Source organism: Marmota monax, unplaced genomic scaffold (genome assembly GCF_021218885.2).
Source record: "Marmota monax isolate L192 unplaced genomic scaffold, Marmota_monax_Labrador192_F-V1.1 WCK01_AAM20220418_F8-fsc00147, whole genome shotgun sequence".
Taxonomy (NCBI): Eukaryota; Metazoa; Chordata; class Mammalia; order Rodentia; family Sciuridae; genus Marmota; species Marmota monax.
The window spans coordinates 3,234,585-3,257,664 of NW_026693552.1; positions in this window are offsets into that span (position 1 = coordinate 3,234,585).

Below are 23,080 nucleotides of genomic sequence, written 5' to 3' on the forward strand. Positions count from 1 at the left end.
ACTATGGGCTGGATTTGCTCTACAAGCTAAATGACTTTCCTATGACTACCAACAAATATTCATAGCTATTTGTAGTTCTGTTACCTCTATAGCAGTTTATGATATTCATGCTGTTTTCCACACATTTTTGATTGGTACATTATAGTGGTATGTAATGATGTGGTTTTGTTTTACATATTCATACATGCACAACATATAACAATATAATTTGGCCAATATCACTCCCCACTACTTTCCCCCTCCCTCAGCTCTGCCCACCCATGTCCCTTTCCTATACTGATCTCCCTTCGATTTCCATGAGATCCACCCCCACCTCTTTTTTTTTTCTTTTTCCTCTCTAGCTTCCACATGAGAGAAAACAAATGTCCCATCACTATCTGAGTTTGATTTACTTCATTCAACATAATGGTTTCTTTTTCCATCCATTTTCCTGCAAATGACACAATTTCGTTTTTCTTTATGGCTGAATAAAACTCCATTGTGTATATATACCACATTTTCTCTATCCATTCATCTATTGATAGACACCTAGGCTGGTTACATAGTTTATCTATTGTGAATTAGTCTGCTATAAACATGGGTATGCATGCATCACTGTTGTGTGAAGACTTCAGGTCTTTAAAATAAATACTGAGCAGTGGCATAATTGGGTCATACTGTGGTTCCATGCCTAGTCTTTTGAGGAATCTCCATGATGATTTCCACAGTGGTTTACTAATTTAAAATCATACCAATAGTGTAAAAGTGTTCCTTTTTCTCCATATCCTCTCTAGCATGTAGTATTATTTGTATTCTTGATGACTGCCATTCTCAAAGCTGTAAAATGAAATCTCAGTGTAGTTTTAATTTGCATTTCCATAATTGCTAAATGATGTTGAACATTTTTTCATCTATTTTTTGCCATTTGAATTTTTTTGATAAGTTTCTAATTCACTTGCCCATTTATTAATTGGATTATTTGATTTTTTTTGGTACAAAGACTTTTGAGTTCTTTATAGATTCTAGATATTAATCCTCTGTCAAAAGAGTATCTAAAAGATTTTCTTCCATTATGTAGATTCTGTGTTCACATTCCTAATTGTTTTATTTGTTGTGTAAAAGCTTTTTAATATGATGCCATCCCATTTATTAACTCTTGGCATTATTTCCTGAGCTTAAGGGGTCCTATTGAGAAAGTCGTTGCTTGTGCCTATATACTGGAATGTTGACCCTACATTTTCTTTTATGAATTGTAGTGTTTCTGGTCTAATTTTTCAGTTTTTGATCCATTTTGAGTTTATTTTCATGTCTGGTGGGAGATAAGTGTGTAGTTTCATTCTTCTACATGTGGATAACCACTTGTCCTAGCACCATTTGTATACAAGGCTGTCTTTTTCTCTAATGTAAGTTTTTGGCAACTTTGTCAAGAATCAGATGACTGTAGAGGTGTAGAATTTTCTCTGTGTCTTCTATTCTGTACCATTTTTTTTACGTATCTGTTTCTATGCCAGTACCATGCAGTTTTTGTTACTATAGCTCTATAGTGTAATTTGAAGTTGGGTATTGTGATGTCTCCAGTATTGGTTTTTTGGCTTAATATTGCTTTGGCTAGTCTAGGATTTTTTTATTCTTATAAATGAATTTTAGGACTGTTTTTTTTCTAGTTCCATGTATTTGTATTTTGATGGGGATTGCACTGATTCTGTATATTACTTTTTGTAGTATGACCAATTTAACAATATTCATTCTGCCTATCCATGAATGTGGGGGGTCTATCTATTCTGAGATCTTCTTCAATTTCTTTTGTCTGTTCTCTTGTATTCACTGTAGAGTTTTTTCATCTCCTTGATTAGATTGATTCCTTGCTGTGTGTGTGTGTATGTGTGTGTGTGTGTGTGTGTGTGTGTGTGTTTGAGGCTATTGTGAATGTAATGTTATTCTGATTTCTTTCTCAGAAGATTGATTGTTGGTATATAGTAAAGTTATTGATTTTTGTATGTTTATTTTGCAATCTGCTACTTTGTCAAATTTTCTTATTAGCTTTAGTAGTCTTTTGGTGAAGTTTTTGGATATTCTAGGTATAGGATGATATCATCCACAAACAGAGATACTTTTCCCCTTTCCTATTTTTATTCCTTTTATTTCCTTCTTTTGCCTAATTGCTTTGGCTAAAATTTCTTAATATTAAGTAGGAGTGGACAACCTTGTCCCAGATTGAAAAAACAAAAAGTTTTCCATTTATTTCCTGTTTACTATGAGGTTGGCTTTGTGTTTGTTATAGATGATGTTGAGGTAGCTTCCTTCCATCCCTTAGTTTCTTCAGTGTTTTTACATAAATTAGTGTTGAATTTTGTTGAAGTCCTTCTCTGAATCTATTAAGATAACTGAATGGTTTTCATCCTTAATTCTGTTTATGTAATAAGTTACATTTATTGATTTGCCTATATTAAACCAGTCTATTATCTCTGGAAAAAAACAAGCTGGTTGTAGTGTACAATATTAATATGTTGTTGAGCATGATTTTCTAATATTATCTAATATTTTATAATATTAAATATTTTTGTATCTAAGTTCATTCCAGATATTGCTCTGTATTTTTCTTTTCTTGGTGTGTCCTTATCTGGTTTTGGTATGAGTGTGATATTGGCTTCCCATAAATTTTTAAATGTTCCATCACTTTCTATTTCATGTAATAATTTGAGGCATATTAGCATTAGTTCTTCTTTAATCATTTAGTAGAATTCAGGTGGGCATTCATCTGGTCCTGGGCTTTTATTTGTTGGAGGCTTTTTATTACTGCTTCCATCTCATTACAAGTCATTGATCTGTTTAGGTATTCTATGGCCTCTTGATTTAGTTTGGGAAGATCACATTTGTCTAGAAAGATTCATTTCCTCTCAATTTTCTGATTTATTGAGTATGATTTTTCAAAATAGTCCCTAACTATCTACTGGATTTCTGAGATGTCTGTGGTGATTTCTCCTTTTTCACTTCAAATTTTATTAATTTGTGTTTTCTCTCTTTCTTTTGGTTAGTTTGGCTAAAGGCTTATCAATCTTAGTTATCTTTTCAAAGAACAAACTTTTTGCTTCACTGACTTTTTGTATTTTTTTCTAAATTCTCAATTTCATTGATTTTGACTTGGAACTTAATTATTTTCTTCCTTCAATAGGTTTTGGAATTAGTTGTTTTTTTTTTTTCCCAAGGGCCTTGAGATACATCTTATGAGTTGTCCTTTTTGGGCACAGTCACTTGCAACAGTGTCATTGAGTAATCCAGAATGAGACCCCCTCATAGGTGTGGTAATCACACTCTTTGTATTAAATCTCTTTTTACTGTAGCAGTGGATGTCCATAGGTGGGAACTAGGGACCCACCCCTAACCATTTCTATTTGGGGCCTGGTTGATGTTTTGGGATTTTCATCTCCTCCTATTCTTTGTATTAATTTACAGCTAAAGATTGAGTGTATTAATTTGCATGTGCAGGAAGATGTGCTGTCTTTTGGTTGAATTTAGTTTGTCAGCAGGGTTTCTACCCTGTGAACTTGCAGTGTCCCTGTAGACTCCCAGCACCTCACAACTTGACTTACTTCATCCAGCTTCAGTCTTAGGCTATTCCAACAGTCAGCTCAGAATGGGAAGGGTTAATAACCACCAGCCCCTCTTGTGTGTGCATTCTCCACCCCCACAATAGCTCAAGAAGAAATGAGAAATGGAAAGAAAGACAGGCACAAACAGTGACTACCATCCATTCTTATCAACTTCCCTTCTTACCAGTTTGAGGTAGGCCAGGGTGGGAAATACTGTCAGTTGGAGTTTTGTCCACTCAGACCAGATCAGTGCAGTTTCAGTGTGGAGCTGTTGCAGAGTTCTATGAGTGGAGTTCCTGTGAATGGGACTTAGGTCTAATCTGGCCTTAGGGACTTTATTGGGTGGTACTGCTCCTGAGAGATTAGATCAATGCAACCCAAGGACTGGTAGTTGCCAATCTCTGTCAGGAGTCTGCATCTCAGAGCCTCTCAAGAATTCTACTTGTGGCACAGAGGAGTCAATCCTTCACACACATTGCTGCCCAGTTGCTGTCCAGGAACACAGGCTTACTTGGCTCAGTCCCTGAGTATTTTCATACCTGCATGGTCAGATTCCAGATCCACTTCAGCTGGTTATATGAGTCACTAGGCTCAAAGCAGAAGAAGACTGGGCTTCCCTGCACTTTTCTGACTTGAATCCTCCCCCTGGGTATAATCTTCTCTGTGGCTGTTTTACTCCCATTTTGCTAGGTACACCCTAGGCTGCACAGTAGGAGCTTGCTAGGACCTTGTGGCATTGTTTACTCTAATATGCTGGCTCCCCAGCACCAAGTGAAGTGTGACCACCTCAAGATGGCTCCCATCCTGAGGCCAGGGAACAGAGAGCACTTTTCAAACACCAGTGCACAGTGCAGCCTCTGGATCAGCATGTTTCAGGTTGGGTTCATGATCTCAAATTTTTCTATACCAAACTTGTGTTTCTTTCTGTGATTTCCCTCCTCTGTGGCAAATCAGTACCAGCACTGCTGCAGCTGCCATACCAGCTTGGCTCTAATGTACTCTTGAGTCTTTGTTAAATTTATCCAAATTTCTGAGTCTAGAAGATACTCGACTATCTCTATTGAATTTAATGAAATTCCATTTTCACCTACCTTGCTAAGAAGCAGTATTCCCACTGCCTGAATCCTGAGGCACAGAGCAACTAAGAATGTACCCTTCTTCTAATCCACCATCTTGACTCTCCTGACATTACCTTTCATATATTTCTGATTGCATTTCTCTTCTCACTTTTTCTAATTGATTCTAATTTCATATATTCACTTTGTCTCACACATATTTTACATTTTCCTTCCTTTCGGTTTGTTTAAACTCTGGGCTTTGAATAATTTCTATTGGTCTGTATTCAAGTTTAATATTTTTATATTTTGTTTTGTCCAATATACTATTACACCCATTCACTGATTAGTTCTTCTCCTTTTTCTACTCCTTTGGAATGAATTAAGAATCTCAACTGTGTTTGTTAAGTGCTCTACCATCGAGTGCTGAGTCCTGACTGAGTGCTTAATTTTACATTTTCTATAATTCTAATTTTGTATTGGATTTGAATTCTTTACTCACATTTCCTGGAATTTTTTCAAAATATTTTTTCCTCTATTTTTTATTTATACTTTTATTTTTAATTGATGCATTATAGTTACACACAATTGCAGGATTTATTTTGAAATATCCATAATTGCATATAACATAATTTGCTCTACTCCAATCCCTGGTACTAAGCCCCCTTGTACTCCTCTGTCCTCCTGATCCCTTTCTATTCAGTTTTCTTCTATTAATTATTTTTTAATTGGTGAATCAAAGTTATCCATAAAAGTAAAATTCATTGTCATATATTTATACATGCATATAGCACAGTTTGGTCAATTTCATTTCACTATTCCTCCCACTTCCCCTCCCTCCTCCCTCCACCTTAATACCCTTTCTCTACTCCACTATTCTCCATTCTTTTTCACAAGCTTCTCATTTTTATAAATTTCCTTACTTATTTCTAGTTTTTGCACATGAAAAAAAAATCCCACACTTAACAATCTGAGTCTGGCTTATTTCACTTAGCATGATGTTTTCCTGTTTCATGCATTAACCTGAAAATGACATAATTTCATTCTTCTTTATGGCTAAGAAAGATTTCATTGTATATATGCCATATTTTATTTACTATTTATCTTCTGATGGGCAACTAAGCTGACTCTATATTTGGCAATTACGAATTGTGTTACTATATATATTGTTATGCATGTCACTATAGTATGCTGATTTTAGTTCTTTTGGTTAAACAAGGAAGAATTGTTACTGCCCTGTTACTGCCATATTGTACATTAAACCTCTAGGATGCACTCATCCTATCTAACAGAAACTTTGCACCTTTTTACCAACATCTCATTCCAGCACTTGGTAATCACCATCTTCTCTCTGTTTCTATGCATTCAACAAAATCATATCTTACTTAAATTTCCTATATCCTAGAGCTAATATTGTGAACTCTTGTAAATATGTCCTCAAATTTATTTTTCTTTTTGGTTATCAAATATATTTTTCATATTTTCAAATAATTTGGACTGAATGAAGAATATATTGAACAAAAGTCTCTATTACTTTCTTTCACTTTAGAAGTTTTTATCTTGCCTCTCTAACAAGACATATATAATGGAAATTTATTGTTTTAATTAAATTATGATCTACTTTATGATAATTATGGATTTCATTTTTGCAAGATTTAATTTATCTTTTCCCTAGGGTTGTGGGTTTACATTTAGCATAAAAGTCTAAGACTGCATACTTTCCCTCTAAGACAGAATTTCTCAACCTTTGCACTACTGATATTTTTGAGAGATTAATCCCTGTTGTGGTAAACTATAGGATACTCAACAGTATCACTGACCCTTATCTAATGTTGCCAATTTGCATAGGCCAAAACTATCTCTAGAATATACAAATATTTCCTGGGACACAGGGGGGCTGAGATTAGCCCCAGGTAAGAACCACCACTTTAAGATAAAATAACTACTCTCACCATTTCTTTTCAACATTGTAGTAGAGGTTCTTGAATATTCTTTTTTCCTCCCATAGTACTGGGGATGAAACTAGGGACACACGTTACCTAGGCTATATTTCCAGCCCTATTTATTTATTAATTGGTACCAGAGATTTAACCCATGGGTGCTTCATTACTGAGACACATCCCTAGCTCTTTGTTATATTTTATTTAGACACAGGGTCTCACTTAGTTGAGATAGGAAAATGTCAGGGTAAATGATCCATTATAAGACAAAGATGCTTAATTTAACTCATGCTGGGCTTACTGAACTGGAGATATTTGCCATTATAATAAAGTAGGAAAAAGAAAGAAAAGGTATACAGATAGAAAACAGAGAAATAATTGCCTTTGATTGCAGATAAAGTAAATGTTTACTTAGAAAATCCTAAAGAATATATAAAACTACTAAAATTAATGTGTTAATTAGGGAGGAAGCAATAGCACAATGTACAAAAATCAATTGCATTTTTACTTACTGAAAGCAAAAGGAGGAATAAAATTATAAAACAAATTTTGTCTGCAATAGCACACAAATTATCTAATATTAATAAGATTTCTAACAAAAGATATCTAAAATCTGTACAGTGAAAATTGCAAATCATTGCTAAAAAGAAATTGAAGAAGACCTAGAAAAATGGATCAATTAATCATGTTCATCAATTTGAAGATACCAATTAATCCCAAATTGAGCTACAGATAATAAATTATAGTCAGCTTTTAGGTGGAGATTGATAAGCTGATACTTAAATTTTTAGAAAATATTAGTCTTAGAGCAATTTATAAAAGGTGTAGCAATCAAGATTGTTTAGACTTGAGCCAGATGTGGTGGGGCCCTCCTGTTATCCCAGCAGCTTGGGAGACTGAGACAGGAAGATCATGAATTCAAAGCCAGCCTCAGCAACAGGGAAGTGCTAAGCAATTCAGTGAGACCCTATCTTTAAAAAAATACAAAATAGGTCTGGGTATGTGGCTCAGTGGTCAATGTGGCCCCTGGGGTCAAGCACTGGTACCCCAAGCCCCCCCCCCAAAAAAAAAAAGATTGTTTAGAATTGACAAATAGACACATAGATCAATGGACTAGAATAAGGAGTCTAGAAATAGTTCCAAAGATATTTGTCCAATTGATTTTTTACAAGATGCCAATGTTGTTTGACAGAACACAGAAAATCTTTTCTATAAATACTGCTGCAATAACTTGATATCTATATGGGATCTACACAATGAAACTTACATTACACCATCCCCAAGTTTACCAGAACTGTTCTAAGTGAAAAAAATTAAACTATAAAATTTCTTGAAGAAAACATGGGAAGCAACCACAATAATGATCTTGCCTCAGTGGGACCTCTCTCAATGAAGTTTTCCTAAAGCAGTTATAAATGAACTGAAAGTTTTCCATTTTCACCTGTAGGGACAGCTTTTATGTTAAATAGTTTAAAGATCTCTCTTGTTTCATTCAGATATCTAGTCAAATGTCACCATTTTCAATGATAATTTTTTGACTATTCATCTAATATAGCATGCCCTCTCATCCTCTGAACTATTGTTTTACTTTTTCTTTTTGGCTCATTACATATTTATTCACTCTTTTTCTATCAATCTTCTACATGTTTCATGAAAGAAAGAACATTATTTCATTTATTACAGTATTCCTAGTATTATGAAGAGTGCCTGACCCTCAAAAATTACACAGTTTTTTTTTTTCAAATGAATGAATATCCTGAGATATTTTGGCCTGAAAGAATTACATGCAGATGGAGCAGCTCATACTTCATTGCCTAATTGGGAAGAGAAAAGGGAATTTTATCAGGCTATAATTACCATGCTCACTAAATTAATGTGAAGAGAAAGAAAATTTTATTTCCTTAGTTGTACTCTTGAGTCTAACACTTACTAAAATTAAATTTCCCTATATGTAAAATGAAATGATAAAATAGTCACTAGGAATACTCCAGAGTCTATCCTTGACCTTTCAATTTTGCCAAAATCTTCTGTTTGGTGTCAGGTATAGATTTGACCTTTGGAAGGATTAATTGTTGCATGTTAATTTAAATACATTTCTGGTGTTTGTGAACTTACAGTAAACCTGATCAATGAATGTGTGAGCATCATATTAATCACCATTATTAGTGGTCTAAATAAAGCATGTCATTCAGATTTATTGTTAAAATATGAAAATTGACTATAACAGATGGATGAGCAAGCATTTTTGATAACTCCCAAATTAAACAAAAATCTTTTGGGCTTTATTTGTTGAAACTTATCAAGATTTTTACATTTTTGCAAGAATGAATACATACAAAGAAATGGTAATCATCATATTAATAAGCTTAGAGTATCACTTTTTATTATTGAATTGCATATAGCAATTTAAAAAACTAGAACTTTTAGAAATTTAAAAAAACTAAAACTTTTAAAAAATTATTCTCAATTATGGTTACTAAATTAAAAGGGCAATGTTAATTTCTTGAAAATGTAAAACTTCAAACAATATTAAATAATATCAATGACAAATCGTTTTGACCAATCAAATGAATCCACCTTTGATTCATTACATTTTAATTGGAATGTAAATATTTATGTAGAATGGGAAATAAGGTTAAAGAAACATTAGGACCCAGAAAACAATTCATTCCTCCACCTATCACAGTGGAAAATGAGCATTCATTGCCTGCTGCTGTAAATGCAGGAGCAATCTATAAACTGATAATACCCAGAAACTATTATTCCTACAATATAATTTCATATGTTTAAATCTTGGTCACTAAAATATGGTATTGAATAAATAATAGTAATAGTTTTCTGGGAAACATTTCAGATTTATTCTTTCATTGAAGAGATACATTCCATGATTAGAACTCAGTATCTGCGTAAATCAGATATTGATTTTCATACTTAGCTCTTCACTATTTGGCCAAAAATTACTACTTGCTGAGGTTGAAGATCACATGATTAATCCACATATTGTGCCTGGTTAAGCAAGCACAGAGCTAAGGTAACTGTGGTTGATGATTCAATTTGGGAAATGTAGAAGTGCATTAAAAACCATATAAAACATTTTATCTCTTTCCTTCATTGTCTTTTCTAAAGTAACAATGGAGGATTCTTTTCTAATCTTTGCTAGTAGTTTTGGTAAAAATAATATTTTATTACATTTCAAAAGGAATAATAAAAAATATTTTTCATGAAGCTTAGTAAAAACAATAATTAAAAATGCTTCCAGAAATATAAACTTTAGCATCTTTATTTAAATTAACATGTATCAGAATGAAAAAAACATACCTTTTATGAAAATTATTGTCATTCATAAAAAAAGGACAACATTACTTTAGTTTTATCAGTTGGTATCAGAGTAGTTCATGCATGTGATACATGAACTATATTTTTTCTATTTCCAGCAATAGAATTAAATAATTATATATAAAGAATAAAGGATTATTAATAAAAACAGTAGAAAATATGTTTTCTCGTAAAAGTTATATTTTGGTTGGGCTTATACTTAAAATCATAAAAGATTGATGATATACATTTTTAATTTTCTAAATTTTCACAGAAGGCATTCATTATTATTATATTGAGTTCAAATTATTTTAGAAGTGTAAAGTACCCAAAAAAGAAACAGTAACTATGTTACTTTGGACTGAATTAATATCTCCCCCAAATACATATTTTGAAACCCTAACCCCTAATGTGACAATATTTGGATAAGGATCTTTAGGAGATTATAAAGGTTACATGAGATCATAAGTCTGGGGACCTAGTGTCATAGAATTGGGAGCCTGATAAGAAGAAGTGGATAAAGATCTCTCTCCTCTCCGTACATGTGATGACACAGAGTAAAGGTGGCTGACTACAAGCAAGGAAGAGAGCCCTAACCAGAAACCAAATGGGCCACAACCTTGATCTTGGACTTTAAACCTTTAGAACTGTGAGAAAATAAACTTCTGTTGTGTGAGCCACCCAGTTTGTGATTATCGCAGCCTGAGCCATCAAAGACATATACATATTCATTTTTGTAATATCTTAGTAGGAAGAAACTAAGGATGTATTAAAAATGCCAAATGGCTTCAAAATATACAAATTTCAAAGAATGAAAGTATGCGGTCGCTGAGCATTTTAAATCTTTTCAATAATTTTTCTAATGTTGCTTCTTTAAAAAACTGTTTTACATTTTTTTAACCCAGTATAACACTCTGTTGCAATATAACATGTGCTGAATGTTAAAGGTTACCTGTATACCTTACATCTTATGTAAATAATTTGCAATTTTCAGGTATACCATCTGGAAAAAGAAATCTGCAGAACTTTAGAATGATTATTATGGGGTTTTGCCAAAATACTACAAAATGTTTGCTACTGTAGGACACTGCCTTTCTGTTACAATTAAGTAAACATGTGAGGACATGGAACAAGATTCTGCCCTGGCATCCATGTTTGGGATAAAATAAAAGTGAAAGATAAAGTGCATTTTATCTCAAGGAAAAGTGGTGATCTCCTGCACTTGGGCCCTTCAGAAAAATAATGATATTGGTTGGAGATGTATCATCAAGTTATTCTCTTTCCCACAGATTGTACTTAGTGACCATTAGAAAAAGCAAGCTTACATAAATCAGTAAAAACATCACCTTGGTGTTGTGCATTTTAATTGGATAAATTTTCTATAGGAAACATAGGCTGCCTATTGAGAAATAGAGCTTCAATGTCAATGATAGTGTTTTAAGATTATATGATTTTAAAAGTGTTTTTTCTGCTAGAATAATCCAGAGCATTTGCTATAAATTTAATCCATTGGTCTGAAATGAACAGACAAGTCTCATCATTTTTTTTTTTGTTGTTGTTGTTTTAAGTGAGGTTGCAATAAAAAAGAAATTACAGATGCATTCCTCTTCAATATGGAACTAACTAAAACCCAATTTTTGCAAGTTAAAAATCTAGAATACAAATATTAAAGAAAAATATAAGTAGAAAGTGAAAGTAACAAGAAAACATAAAATATTGGTAAAGATGAATACAATGAAGGAATCCTTTTTGGATTGGTTTTCCTCTATTTTAGCACTGTTTTGCTAAATGATTCCAGCAGGTGCTTTTTAAATAATGCAGTCCAATTGTGCACAGTACTAATCACTGAGATACTGTGATAAACAGGCATATTTCTTACTCTCATGTAGTTCATATTCGTCACAAAATATTCATAAGAATATTATTGCTATTCTTTCCTAGTGCCTCTCACCTTATTGTGAATTAGCATCCTCATATTAGAGAAAATATTTGGCCTTTGGTTTTGTAGGGTTGGCTTATTTCGCTTAGCATGATATACTCCAACTCCAACCATTTACTGGCAAATGCCATAACTTCACTCTTCTTTAAAGCTGAGTAATATTCCAATTGAATATATAAACCACATTTTCTTTATCCCTTTATTTATTGAAGGACATCTAGATTGGGTCCATTATATAGCTATTGTGAATTGAGCTGCTATAAACATTGATGTGGCTGTATCACTATATTATGCTGATTTTAAGTCCTTTGGGTATAAGCCTGTTAGAGTCTGTAAACAAGTCAGGATGGCACCTGGCATGTTGCCAGAGAAATGTTAGAGTCTGAAAACAAGTCTGGATGGCGCCTGGCAAAATGCCAGAGGGAGTGGTTTGTGAAGTAATACCATCTAGCCATTAAGTGTGGAGATTCCTTATTGGTTGACTGATGTATCTAGTTTATGTTAATTAGATAAGCTGTGTGGAATGTATAAATACTGCTCCTGTCCTGCAATAAACAGCTTCCACTCCTGCTGTATCAACGTACACAAGTTGTTCGTCCCCCCCCCCCCCCCCAGTTATTTTGCTGCAGCCGGACTGCGGCAGATGGTGGCCCGTTACGGGGAGCCCCGGGACACTTGGGGGTAAGTGACAAAAAAAAGCTGCCCGTCCATAGATAGGACAGGAGCAAATCTGCTCATCCCTAGACAGATAGGGCGAGAGGAAAAATGGCCATTTTGAGAAAATGGAGAAGATTGATACAGTATGTTTGTGTCTTGTTTTGTCTCAGTGTATTGTATTGTCTTTATGATGAAAATATGGAAGGGGTGAGAAGTAAATTACTAAGGGAAGGAGGCACCCCAGTGGAACCAAGAATAGTTAGGGAATGTGTTGATGGAAGCCCAGGAACTCTAGTCAGAAAGAAAAAGAAAGTTCAGAGGAGGAAGGATTATCAGGAAAAAAGTTGCAGCAAAAGGCTATTACTGAATACTTTTCGTTACCGGAGGGTGCATAAAGCCAAGTGGCGGCTGCCACTTGCGCGAGCCAGTCATGGCGCAGCAAGGAGTTTCCAAGCAGTGGCAACCGGCTCTTCCCAGGCCCCCGCCGGGGGAGCGGGATGCCACTTGGAGAGCCCAAATCCAAACCTGACCCGGAGGCACAGTCTTGCAGGCTCTTTGAGTCCAGGACACTCCCCAGGGCCATCTGGGGCTGCCTGGGATGCTACAGCCGGCAGAAGATGCTACCGGCGTCCCTGAGGTTTGGTCATTTCCAATGTCAATAACTACTAAATTGTTCAGAAGGTTTTTTTCTTAGTGGAATGCTACAGGATTTTCTTTAGCCATCAGGAGTTCCTGCCTTCGTCCCAGTGCTGGTAAAGACCAAGGTGGAAGAATTTCCAGTGTTGCTGAAAACCGGACGAGACTTCGGCTGAGAAACGGACAAGACTTCGGATCAAGCTAGTTGCCTGCAAAACTTATCTGGACTGTGATTTAAACTAGCTGCCTGCAGAACTTACCTGGACTGTGATTTACCTGGACTATGAGTTAATCTATTGAGACACTGCTTTACCTGGACTGAGAAAACAAACTGTAATCTACAACAAATTGTAACTCGGTATCTTTGCAAATGGTGTCATTGCTGGTATAATTTTTCCAAGGGCTTCTTGCATGGAGCCATCAATTGGCTTAGTATTGTGACATTTTGTATCCTCCCCTTCTGCTTGTAGCAGATTATTTGTGGTTTTTATGTAAAAACCACTATGGTTGTTATTTAAATTAAACAAAAGGGGGAAATGTTAGAGTCTGTAAACAAGTCAGGATGGCGCCTGGCATTTTGCCAGAGAAATGTTAGAGTCTGTAAACAAGTCTGGATGGCGCCTGGCAAAATGCCAGAGGGAGTGGTTTGTGAAGTAATACCATCTAGCCATTAAGTGTGGAGATTCCTTATTGGTTGACTGATGTATCTAGTTTATGTTAATTAGATAAGCTGTGTGGAATGTATAAATACTGCTCCTGTCCTGCAATAAACGGCTTCCACTCCTGCTGAATCAACGTACACAAGTTGTTTGTCGCCCTCCCCCCTCCCCCGGTTATTTTGCTGCAGCCGGACTGCGGCATAAGCCAAGGAGTGGGATAGCTGGGTCAAATGGTAGTTCCAGTCCCAATTTTCTGAGGAATCTCAGGAAGGGGAGGGGATGTGGGGATAGGAAAGATAGTACCATGAAAGAGACATTATTACTATATGTATATATGTGCCTACATGACCAATATGATTCTGCAACATGTACACTCAGAAAAATGAGAAATTATATCCTATCTATGTATGATATATCAAAGTGCATAAATGCATTCTACTGTCATGTATAACTAATTAAAACAAATAAAAATAAATAAAGAAAGAAAAAAAGAATACTATTGCATGAGTTGCTACAGTGTTTTACGTAGTAGCTATGATATAAAAAATAACTATATTCTTGTTGCCTATTAATGGTTCCTCAGTCAGAGTTCCTAAAACCCTTTCCTGAGTGATGAGATTGATAGAAACACCTTACCTAGAGCTCCTAAATCCCTTAGAAATTTCTACATGATGGGAAAGTACTTTAATGAGAAATACTTTAATGAGAAGACTCTCACGGGGCTCCTGGGTAGCTTGAGGCTGGGTTCAGATCTCCAGAAGGACCTTGCTGTGATGAGAAGGTTGGAATTTTTAGCTCTTCCTTCTCCTATTCTCTAGGAAGAGGAGAAGGCCAGGAGATTTGAGTTAGTAATCAACTATGCCTACATGTTGAAGCCCCATAAAAATCCCAAACTACCGAATTTAAAGAGCTTCTGGGCTGGTGAACACGTTCTTGTGGTGAAAGAGTGGTACATCCTAACTCCATGGAGAAAGAAGTTCCTATGCTCTGAATCTTTCCCTGGAAAACTCTTCATGGAACTGTTCATTTCTATTCTTTATAAAATTCTTTTTAGCAAACTGGTAAATGTAAGGAAAGTGTTTCCCTGAGTTCTGTGAGCCATAATAACAGATGATTGAACCTGAGGAGTGGGTTACTGTAATTCCTCCATTTGTATTAATGGAGGAAAAGTGTGAGTGCTCTTAGGCACCAGAACTTGAAATCTAAAGTGATAACAGTTGCATGAGACTAGCCCAACCTGTGTGTGGTCTGTGCTAACCCTAAGTACTTAGTGGCAGAATTGAATTAAATTGTAGGACACCCAGTGGTGTCTGTAGAAATCCGGAGAGATGTTTAATTTGTAAAGCCTACATATTTGGTTCAGAGTTGTTGTGAGTAGAGAAACAATTTCTCTGCTAGCACTGTATATGACATTGTGTTCAATAAATATTTCACAATACTTAAAATAATAAAGTCTATAGAGTAATAAAATGACACCCAGAGGAGCCATTCTTTGAAAGATATTTTTGACAAGTTAATAACTGAAATCATGGAGCATCAGTAAGAACTCAACTCAGATTTGATGTCACAACTGCAATTTCAGAATGAAGTGGTACATAAAATTGCATATCCTGTGAACAAATTTTGTCATTTTCAAGTACTTTTTTTTGGAAGAACATTACACAGATTGTCATGTGCTAGGCATTTTACTGGTCCATACTGTTAGGAAAAAGGAATGCTTTTGAATTTGCCATGACTTCTCCATGTCACAAGAACCTCAAGACTTTTCTCACTAAGTAAACAAATGTAGTGCACTTCTCGGAAGGTCTAATTGTTTTATTATAAAAATGCCTGCAGGATCCACTTGAGGGGATGTTAATCAATAAATACTTTCTCTATTTTGTTTGAACTATTAGGGAAGTTTTCTTAAAAGGATGAAGTGAAGTCAGTCCTATATATTTACAAATGATTACATTATAGACTGATAAGAAGGGAACTGGCCTGAAAGTAAATGAATTATGATACACTTAGTATGAAAGCATGATTATAAGACAGAACTCAGGTCTAGTTCTGTAACTTTCATGTAATTTCTCATACAAAAAGTTCTTAATTTCTGAACGATAGTACTTAGAGGAAGACAAATAGAAAGTAGCTCCAATTTTTTTCCAAGTTTTTTTTTTATACCTTTATTTTATTTATTTTTATGTGGTACTGAGGATTGAACCCAGTGCCTCACACATACCAGGTGAATGCTCCACCACTGATTCACAGCCCCAGACCAGAAAGTAGCTCCAATTTTGAGTTGGAAAATTGCATACTGATTTGAAGTTGATGCTTTCCTAATTAACTCCACGAAATATTAAGTAGAAACGTTTGATAACCAGTTTAGTCTAATTAATATTTTGTAAGGTGTTTATAAATATCACTAGGTATGTATGACGCACTAATGCATGGATTGTCTGTATGAATCACAAAGATAAAATAATTTGATAAAATCACTAGAGTTCAAAGGTATTCTTTGAGATAACTGTGTAAAATATACACAATTTAAAGTAGTATGATCATGGCATTTGCAGGTAAATGGATGGTGTTGGAGAAAATAATGCAAAGTGAGGTTAGCCAATCCCAAAAATACAAATGTCGAATGTTTTCTCTGATATAAGGAGGCTGACTCATAGTGGGGTAGGGAGGCGTGGAAGGATTAGATGAATTCTAGATAGGGAAGAGGGGTGGGAGGGAAAAGAAGGGGGCAGGGGATTAGCAAGGATGGTAGAATGTGATGGACATCATTATCCAAAGTACATGTATGAAGACTTGAATTGGGTGTCAACATACTTTATATATAACCAGAGATATGAAAAATTGTGGTATATATGTGTAATAAGAATTATAATGTGAAAAAAGCATGTATTGACGTGAACATAACTCTATATACAAAGATAGGAAAAATTGTACTTCATATGTGTAATAAGAATTGTAATGCATTCCTCTGTTTTGTATTTAAAAAAATAAAATCAATAAAACCAAAATAATAAAAATAAATAAAATAGTATGAATCTGAAGTAGTATGAATCCTATGAATCCTACTGATAGACTGTTTTTCTTTCTTTCTTTTTTTGTACTGGGGATTGAACCCAGGGGTGCATAACCACTAAATAACATAACATTCCCCAGCCCTTTTTATTTATTTATTTTGAGACAGGGTGTCACTAAGTTACCTAGGGCCTAAATTGCTGAGGCTGACCTTGAATTTGCTATATTCCTGCCTCTGTATCTTGAACTGCTGGGATTATTAGGTGGTGGGCCACTTCACCTGACCCTGGTTTCAGTATATTGATAGATTTTTCCATCATTGAAATATATTTTTATTTAGCTCAAGTGTGTCAGTGATTTAAATACAGTATGCATTTTGAAATTTCAAGAGTTTTAATTGCTACTGTTGGAACATACAATATTCTTTCTTGCTAATTTCTATGTTTTTATTGTTATTTATTTAAATGTTGGGTCTTCATTTCTCAGAAGAAAAGAGGCAGAGTAGAAGAAACAGTTTGATACTATGGGATAAGTCTCTAGGACTCACTCCTTCTATTTGGACTTTTCCTTAAAGATTGTTTAGAGCCCTCCACTGAGGGGAAAGATGGTCAGATGGATGGACATGTCCTGTCAGTTTGACAGCCATCCAGGAGAAAAACGTTCCACTTCTCTTGTCCTTTCACATATCATGTCATTCTTTGAAGAAGGAAGGAGAGCCCAATGTCCTGTAATCCTTGCAACTCAGGAGGCTGAGGCAGGAGAATCGCAAGTTCAAAGCCAGCATTAGCAATTTAGGGAACACCACTGAGACTTGATACAAGAAGTCCCTGACAACTCCTCTCCTGCCCATCACCCCCATTTTTCTTCATTAATGAGACGAATACCCAGTAGAAAAACACTGAGAACTTCGTTTCCATCTTTAATACAATAATTTGCTAAGATCTTAACCGATACCTCATGTGCACGTACTTACATATTCTGCCTCTTCAGTCTAAAAACCTTACATTTCATTTTAACTTAAATAAATATACATTAGAATCCTCATAAAAGTATTCCTTCAGAACTAATTCACGGTACAGTTAGTTATCTTTCTAAACATATATTCTCACACTTACTAAAATTCCTAGTAATGAATAATTTCTTAGTTTTAAGATCATGGTTCATACTCTGAGTAACTTTGAGATCACAGTGTGGTGGCTGTTACTTTCATATGACTTGTATGCCTGATGTATAAGTGACAAGTTGATACCATAAGATCTCGTATAATGTCAAAAATCAAGAAAACTTCACAGTTATTGTGATTTCTGTAGCAGTTATAATGGAATTGTCAAAAACTCTGGTAAAATTCTAGTGGCATAATTATCTCAGTCAGTGAGCCTGCATTTCCATTTTCTTCATCCCATTCTACATTTCATTTTCTCTTCATCCTAAATAAAATAAATTCAGTTTGCTGATTAATGAACTCAGCCAGCTGCCTGCATCCAATTTTGTTCAATCTCTCCATCATGAGTACACTTACGTCTTGAATTTAATTTTATGTCGCTATTTCTCAGAAATTCCTTTTTTATTTCATTCTTGTTTTGGTGCATGGCAGAGTTAATTATCTATATTTGGCAAAAGCCTTAGAATCTTAAATTTCTGTTGTCTGTAATCTATCTTCTATATGGCATCTTATTTCATAGCACCTAAGATTGACTAAGATGCTGAATTTAAATTATAAAGTTCCTTATTTTTCTTTAATAAATCACATTTAATTCCTGCATAATTTTTTTTCATATCCTATTGTGATTAGGTAAAATAGAGGGTATCTCCCAAAAACCAAGTTTGGGTAAATATGTTATAAAAGTTTTAGATTTTAAAAGTTACCAAACCTAAACAACTTTACAAGACTTTGTTTAAAAAATAATAAAAGGGATGGGGATATGGCTAGGTGGCTAAGTGTCCCTGAGTTCAATCCCTGGTACCAACAACAAAAAAATCAAGTTACCAAAACTGAGTGCTCTATTTGCAATTCACCAATATCTAATTAGCAGCAAATTAAAACCAATATCTTTCGTAAAACAGGAGTTTTTTTTTTTTCTACAAAAGAGTCACAAAATATGCTCCACTTTAAAGTTAAGTATGAAATTTTCAAGTATTCAATACTTATTGTGCAAAATATTTGAAAGAGAAACCATAGACTTAATGTTACAAGTAATAATTAAGTTTTACCTCCATCTGCCCCACTTCATTGTAGACAATAAATATTGATGAGGATTGTTAAATGTGAAAAGTGTTAATCAAGGTGAAGTAGACAAATGCAATTATCCTTTTTTTTAAGGAAATAAACAAACTTAGAGTGTAAAATATGTATTAACTAGCATGACATTTTTCAAATTATCTGGTGAATGGAAAAATTTTCAATTCATTTTGTCACAAAATTGAAAAAATTTTGTAAGGTTCTGTATGATAGTTGAGTTCAAGTAATTTAAATTTTAAGTGTCTGTGAGAGGTTCAGATATACCTTCCTAGATAATAAAGTCTGTTTCCATATTAAATTGCTTTAAAAGTTGCCTGAACTTCATTTCTTTACTCTTCAGTTGTTTTTCTTTCCTACACATAGTGAATCAAATCTTAGATTAGTTCATCACATGTTACATTATCAGTTGGAAAATACATACTACAAATCACACACCTGACTCTACTGTGAATGCTCACAAACATGAAATTTAGAAGATTAAAAACAACACAACATGAGTGTACATACTTTTGAAGTCAAGGAACATATAATTCTAGAGTAGGAAGACCATGGTTTTTGCCCTAAAGGTACTATTATGGTTTGGATCTAGAATGTCCCCCAAAGACTGTGGTAAAGCCTGGTTCCAAATGTAGTGATGTTCACAAGTGGGACTTTTGTTCACAAGTAGGAAGTTATTGGATCATGAAAGCTTTTACCTTATTACAGGATTAAGTCATTGATAGATTCATAACTGAATGGACAACTGTAGTAGAAACTGTAGTTGAAAAGAGTAGGACCTTGGAGGGTATCGACGGTGACTATATCTTGTCCTTGGCCCTTTTCTCTCTCTTTTTGCTTTATAGCCAACATGAGGTGAGTGGCTCTACTCCAACTCACTATCTCCTCTATGTGATGTTATGCCTCATAGAGGCTCATAGCAGTGAAGTCATACAACAATATATTAAAAACCTCTGAAAGCATGAGCCCAAATACATCTTTCCTCTTCTATGTTTATTTTCTCACAGTTAGAGACAACTGACCAGCACATTTATTGAAACTTAAAGATAAAAAATGAATAAATAATTATTTTGAGAGTTTGTAAGCTAACTTACAAAAATGGTGAAAATAGAAATAAAGAGATAGTCATTGTTAATCATTTGACCTACGATATTACAGATTACTATGATTAATTGGTAGCTGGTTTCACCAGTTCTTCTTGAGCAAAATTTTACAATAGTTTTAAGAGACAGTTTTCTATTTTGACACAATATGGTTGAGTATAAAATCATCAGCCTTTAATTAAATTTGCATAAAGAGCTAATGTAAAATTGAGATGGTATTGAGCACACTTAGATATGCTGTTGAACACTAAGCTGTCTTTTTATCTATTTCCAACAGGATAAGAAAGTTAAATAGAGAGTACAGCTTATCTAGACACCAAAATTCCCAATACACAACCAAATATATCAAGATGGTTAAAGTTGTTAATCAGAATAAAATATTTTGACTACCATTAAAGATACATGAAAGGTTCCATATATGTTTCTTAGTAACATGAGATATTATCTAAGTGATCATATATCCTATATTTAAAGTAGCAAAGACTCACAGTATCTGGGAATGGAAGGAGGTGAACATATCAATTTTCAAACATTAACTGGGAATATTCAAATGGCTACTGATCTAGTATTTGAAATCTATCCATTCATATATTACTTAATGATTTTAGGGAAAGTACAATAATTTTAAAAATCACAGTTCTGAGGTTAACTAACTCAGATGCTTTGAAGATGATTTTGAAATATGGATGAATATTTAGCTTTTTGAAATATCATCATTTAAAATAAATACCAATGTTGTAAGAACATTCCTCTCTCTCTCCCTCTAATCCTCTCACATAGTCAGCATTCTCATAAAAATATTTATAATGTGTCCTCTCTCAATTTCTTCATCATTTGTTTTATTTATTTTTTTTAAATAACCAAGCTTTTGGAAATTGTTCCTATGTCTAATTGTTGTTTATACTTCTCATGAAAGAACTTGGGTTACACTACCAGTTTCACTTTCATAATTCTATTAAAACTCTTTCACCATGTTGTCAATAAACTTCTAATTGAAAAAATATAATGCACTCTTAATTTCTTTCATTGTTCATACAATAATGTCTTCAATATTTCACTTCCTATTTACTCCATCCATAGCCTCACCTTAAGCTCTTAAGTACTGGATATATGTTTACTGAATAAAAAATTATTAAAATCTCCATAGTTGTATTCATGAGGATCATATGATTCTCAATTTGAGATAAAATAAAAAATGTAAGCACTAGATTGAATAGGAAATATATATATATATATATATATATATATATATATATAGTAACATAGTTGACATATCTGCTTCAGATATAATAATGCAAATAAAATAATAATTCTTGAAATTACTTATTCAGCAAATAATTCCTTTAACATTCACCTGAATCATATGTGATTTGTGACATCATTATTCCCATTCTATAAGGAGTCAAAAGATTCAGAAAGAGGCTAAGAATTTTGTCAAGATTACATCTGTAGTAATTGGTAGACCAAATAGATTATGCAAACATTAAAAAAGAAATATGCAAATATTAAAAAAGCAATTTGTTTAATAATGAAGGCATGTGTTGATAGAAGAGCATGAATACAGTGACAATAGACTCTTAGGATATAAAATAACAGACCTAGCTCTGGATCTTTTTTGGTTGCCAAATTAGTAAGTAACTTTATAAGAATAGTGACCACAAAGGGTTCTGAAACCGCATCACATTTCTTACTTTTATGCTCTATAAATTTCATATTCTTAAATTGATGTTGCATGATATTCAGTAAAAAACACAAAAAGAAATATGAAAGCAACCCATCATAATATGAAATTTAAAATAATTGAAAATAATAGGTAGCCTCTAGGTTCATTGTTAAATTTCACCACATTTAAATTTTTCTTTCCTCATGTGTATTTTGAATTTTTAAGAAATTCACATTAAATATAAATTGCCAGACATTAAATATATATATATATATATTTGGATGGTCCAAATTACAGTGAGTTGTCTTTTATTTTTACCCTAATTATTATAAAGCAGTTGGATTTTGGCATCAGGAGATAAGGAGAGGAAAGGGACATTTCTAAGTTATTGGCATGTAGTTGTCATTTAGAACTATGACAATATCTGGATGTTTCCCAGGTATAATATACAGCGAGATAAAGAAAAATATCAAAGACAGAATCCTGGGAAGTCTCTGACATACAAGAAGGTAGCATAAAAGCAGAAAACTTCCTTGAATGTAGAAACAAAGGAACTGGAAACAAGAAAATTCTAGACCCAGTTTTCAAGTAAGTGAGAGGTTAACATTCAGTGCAAAGGGTCAACAGTAGCAAGTCCTGAAGAGAAACCAGTTAATATGGGGAACACAAAGTACATTTTAAGTGAGTAAATAGGCACATATCATTAGTCTTATGAATAGCATTCTCCATAGAATGGGACTTAGGCATCAGGGCAGAGGTAGAAACTATTAAGTGAGTATGAAATAAGAAAGTACAGAAAGTAAGAGGATTAGGTATGAAATAGTAGGACTTCAAAACAGCAAGATATTTGTGATGGATGACACCACCACTGGCATATAAATCAATATACTTAAACAGTTTATTATGAACTTCAGACAATTCTGAATTCATAATTATCATCTTAATTAAACTAACAAAAGACTAAAGACAAGAATAGAAACATTTTTATATACATAATTTATATTTTTTTCTATATATCACCACACAAATTTCAACTCATACATTCAAAGTCTCTGAATATTTTCTGATTAGGAAATTTCAGTTAATTATTATTAGGTTGATTGTCTTAGAATTGTAACCAGCAAAACACATATTTACTTCTTTATCTTTAATATAATCTATTTTGAATGGAGGAAAAACATCCTTTATCTGGTTAGAATTGCTCTATAATTCTGTGCTCCAGTTTTTGGCAATAACAAAGAAAAGCTCTGTGAAAGCCTATGATTATAGGAGTTTCATAAGGACAAATGATTGCAG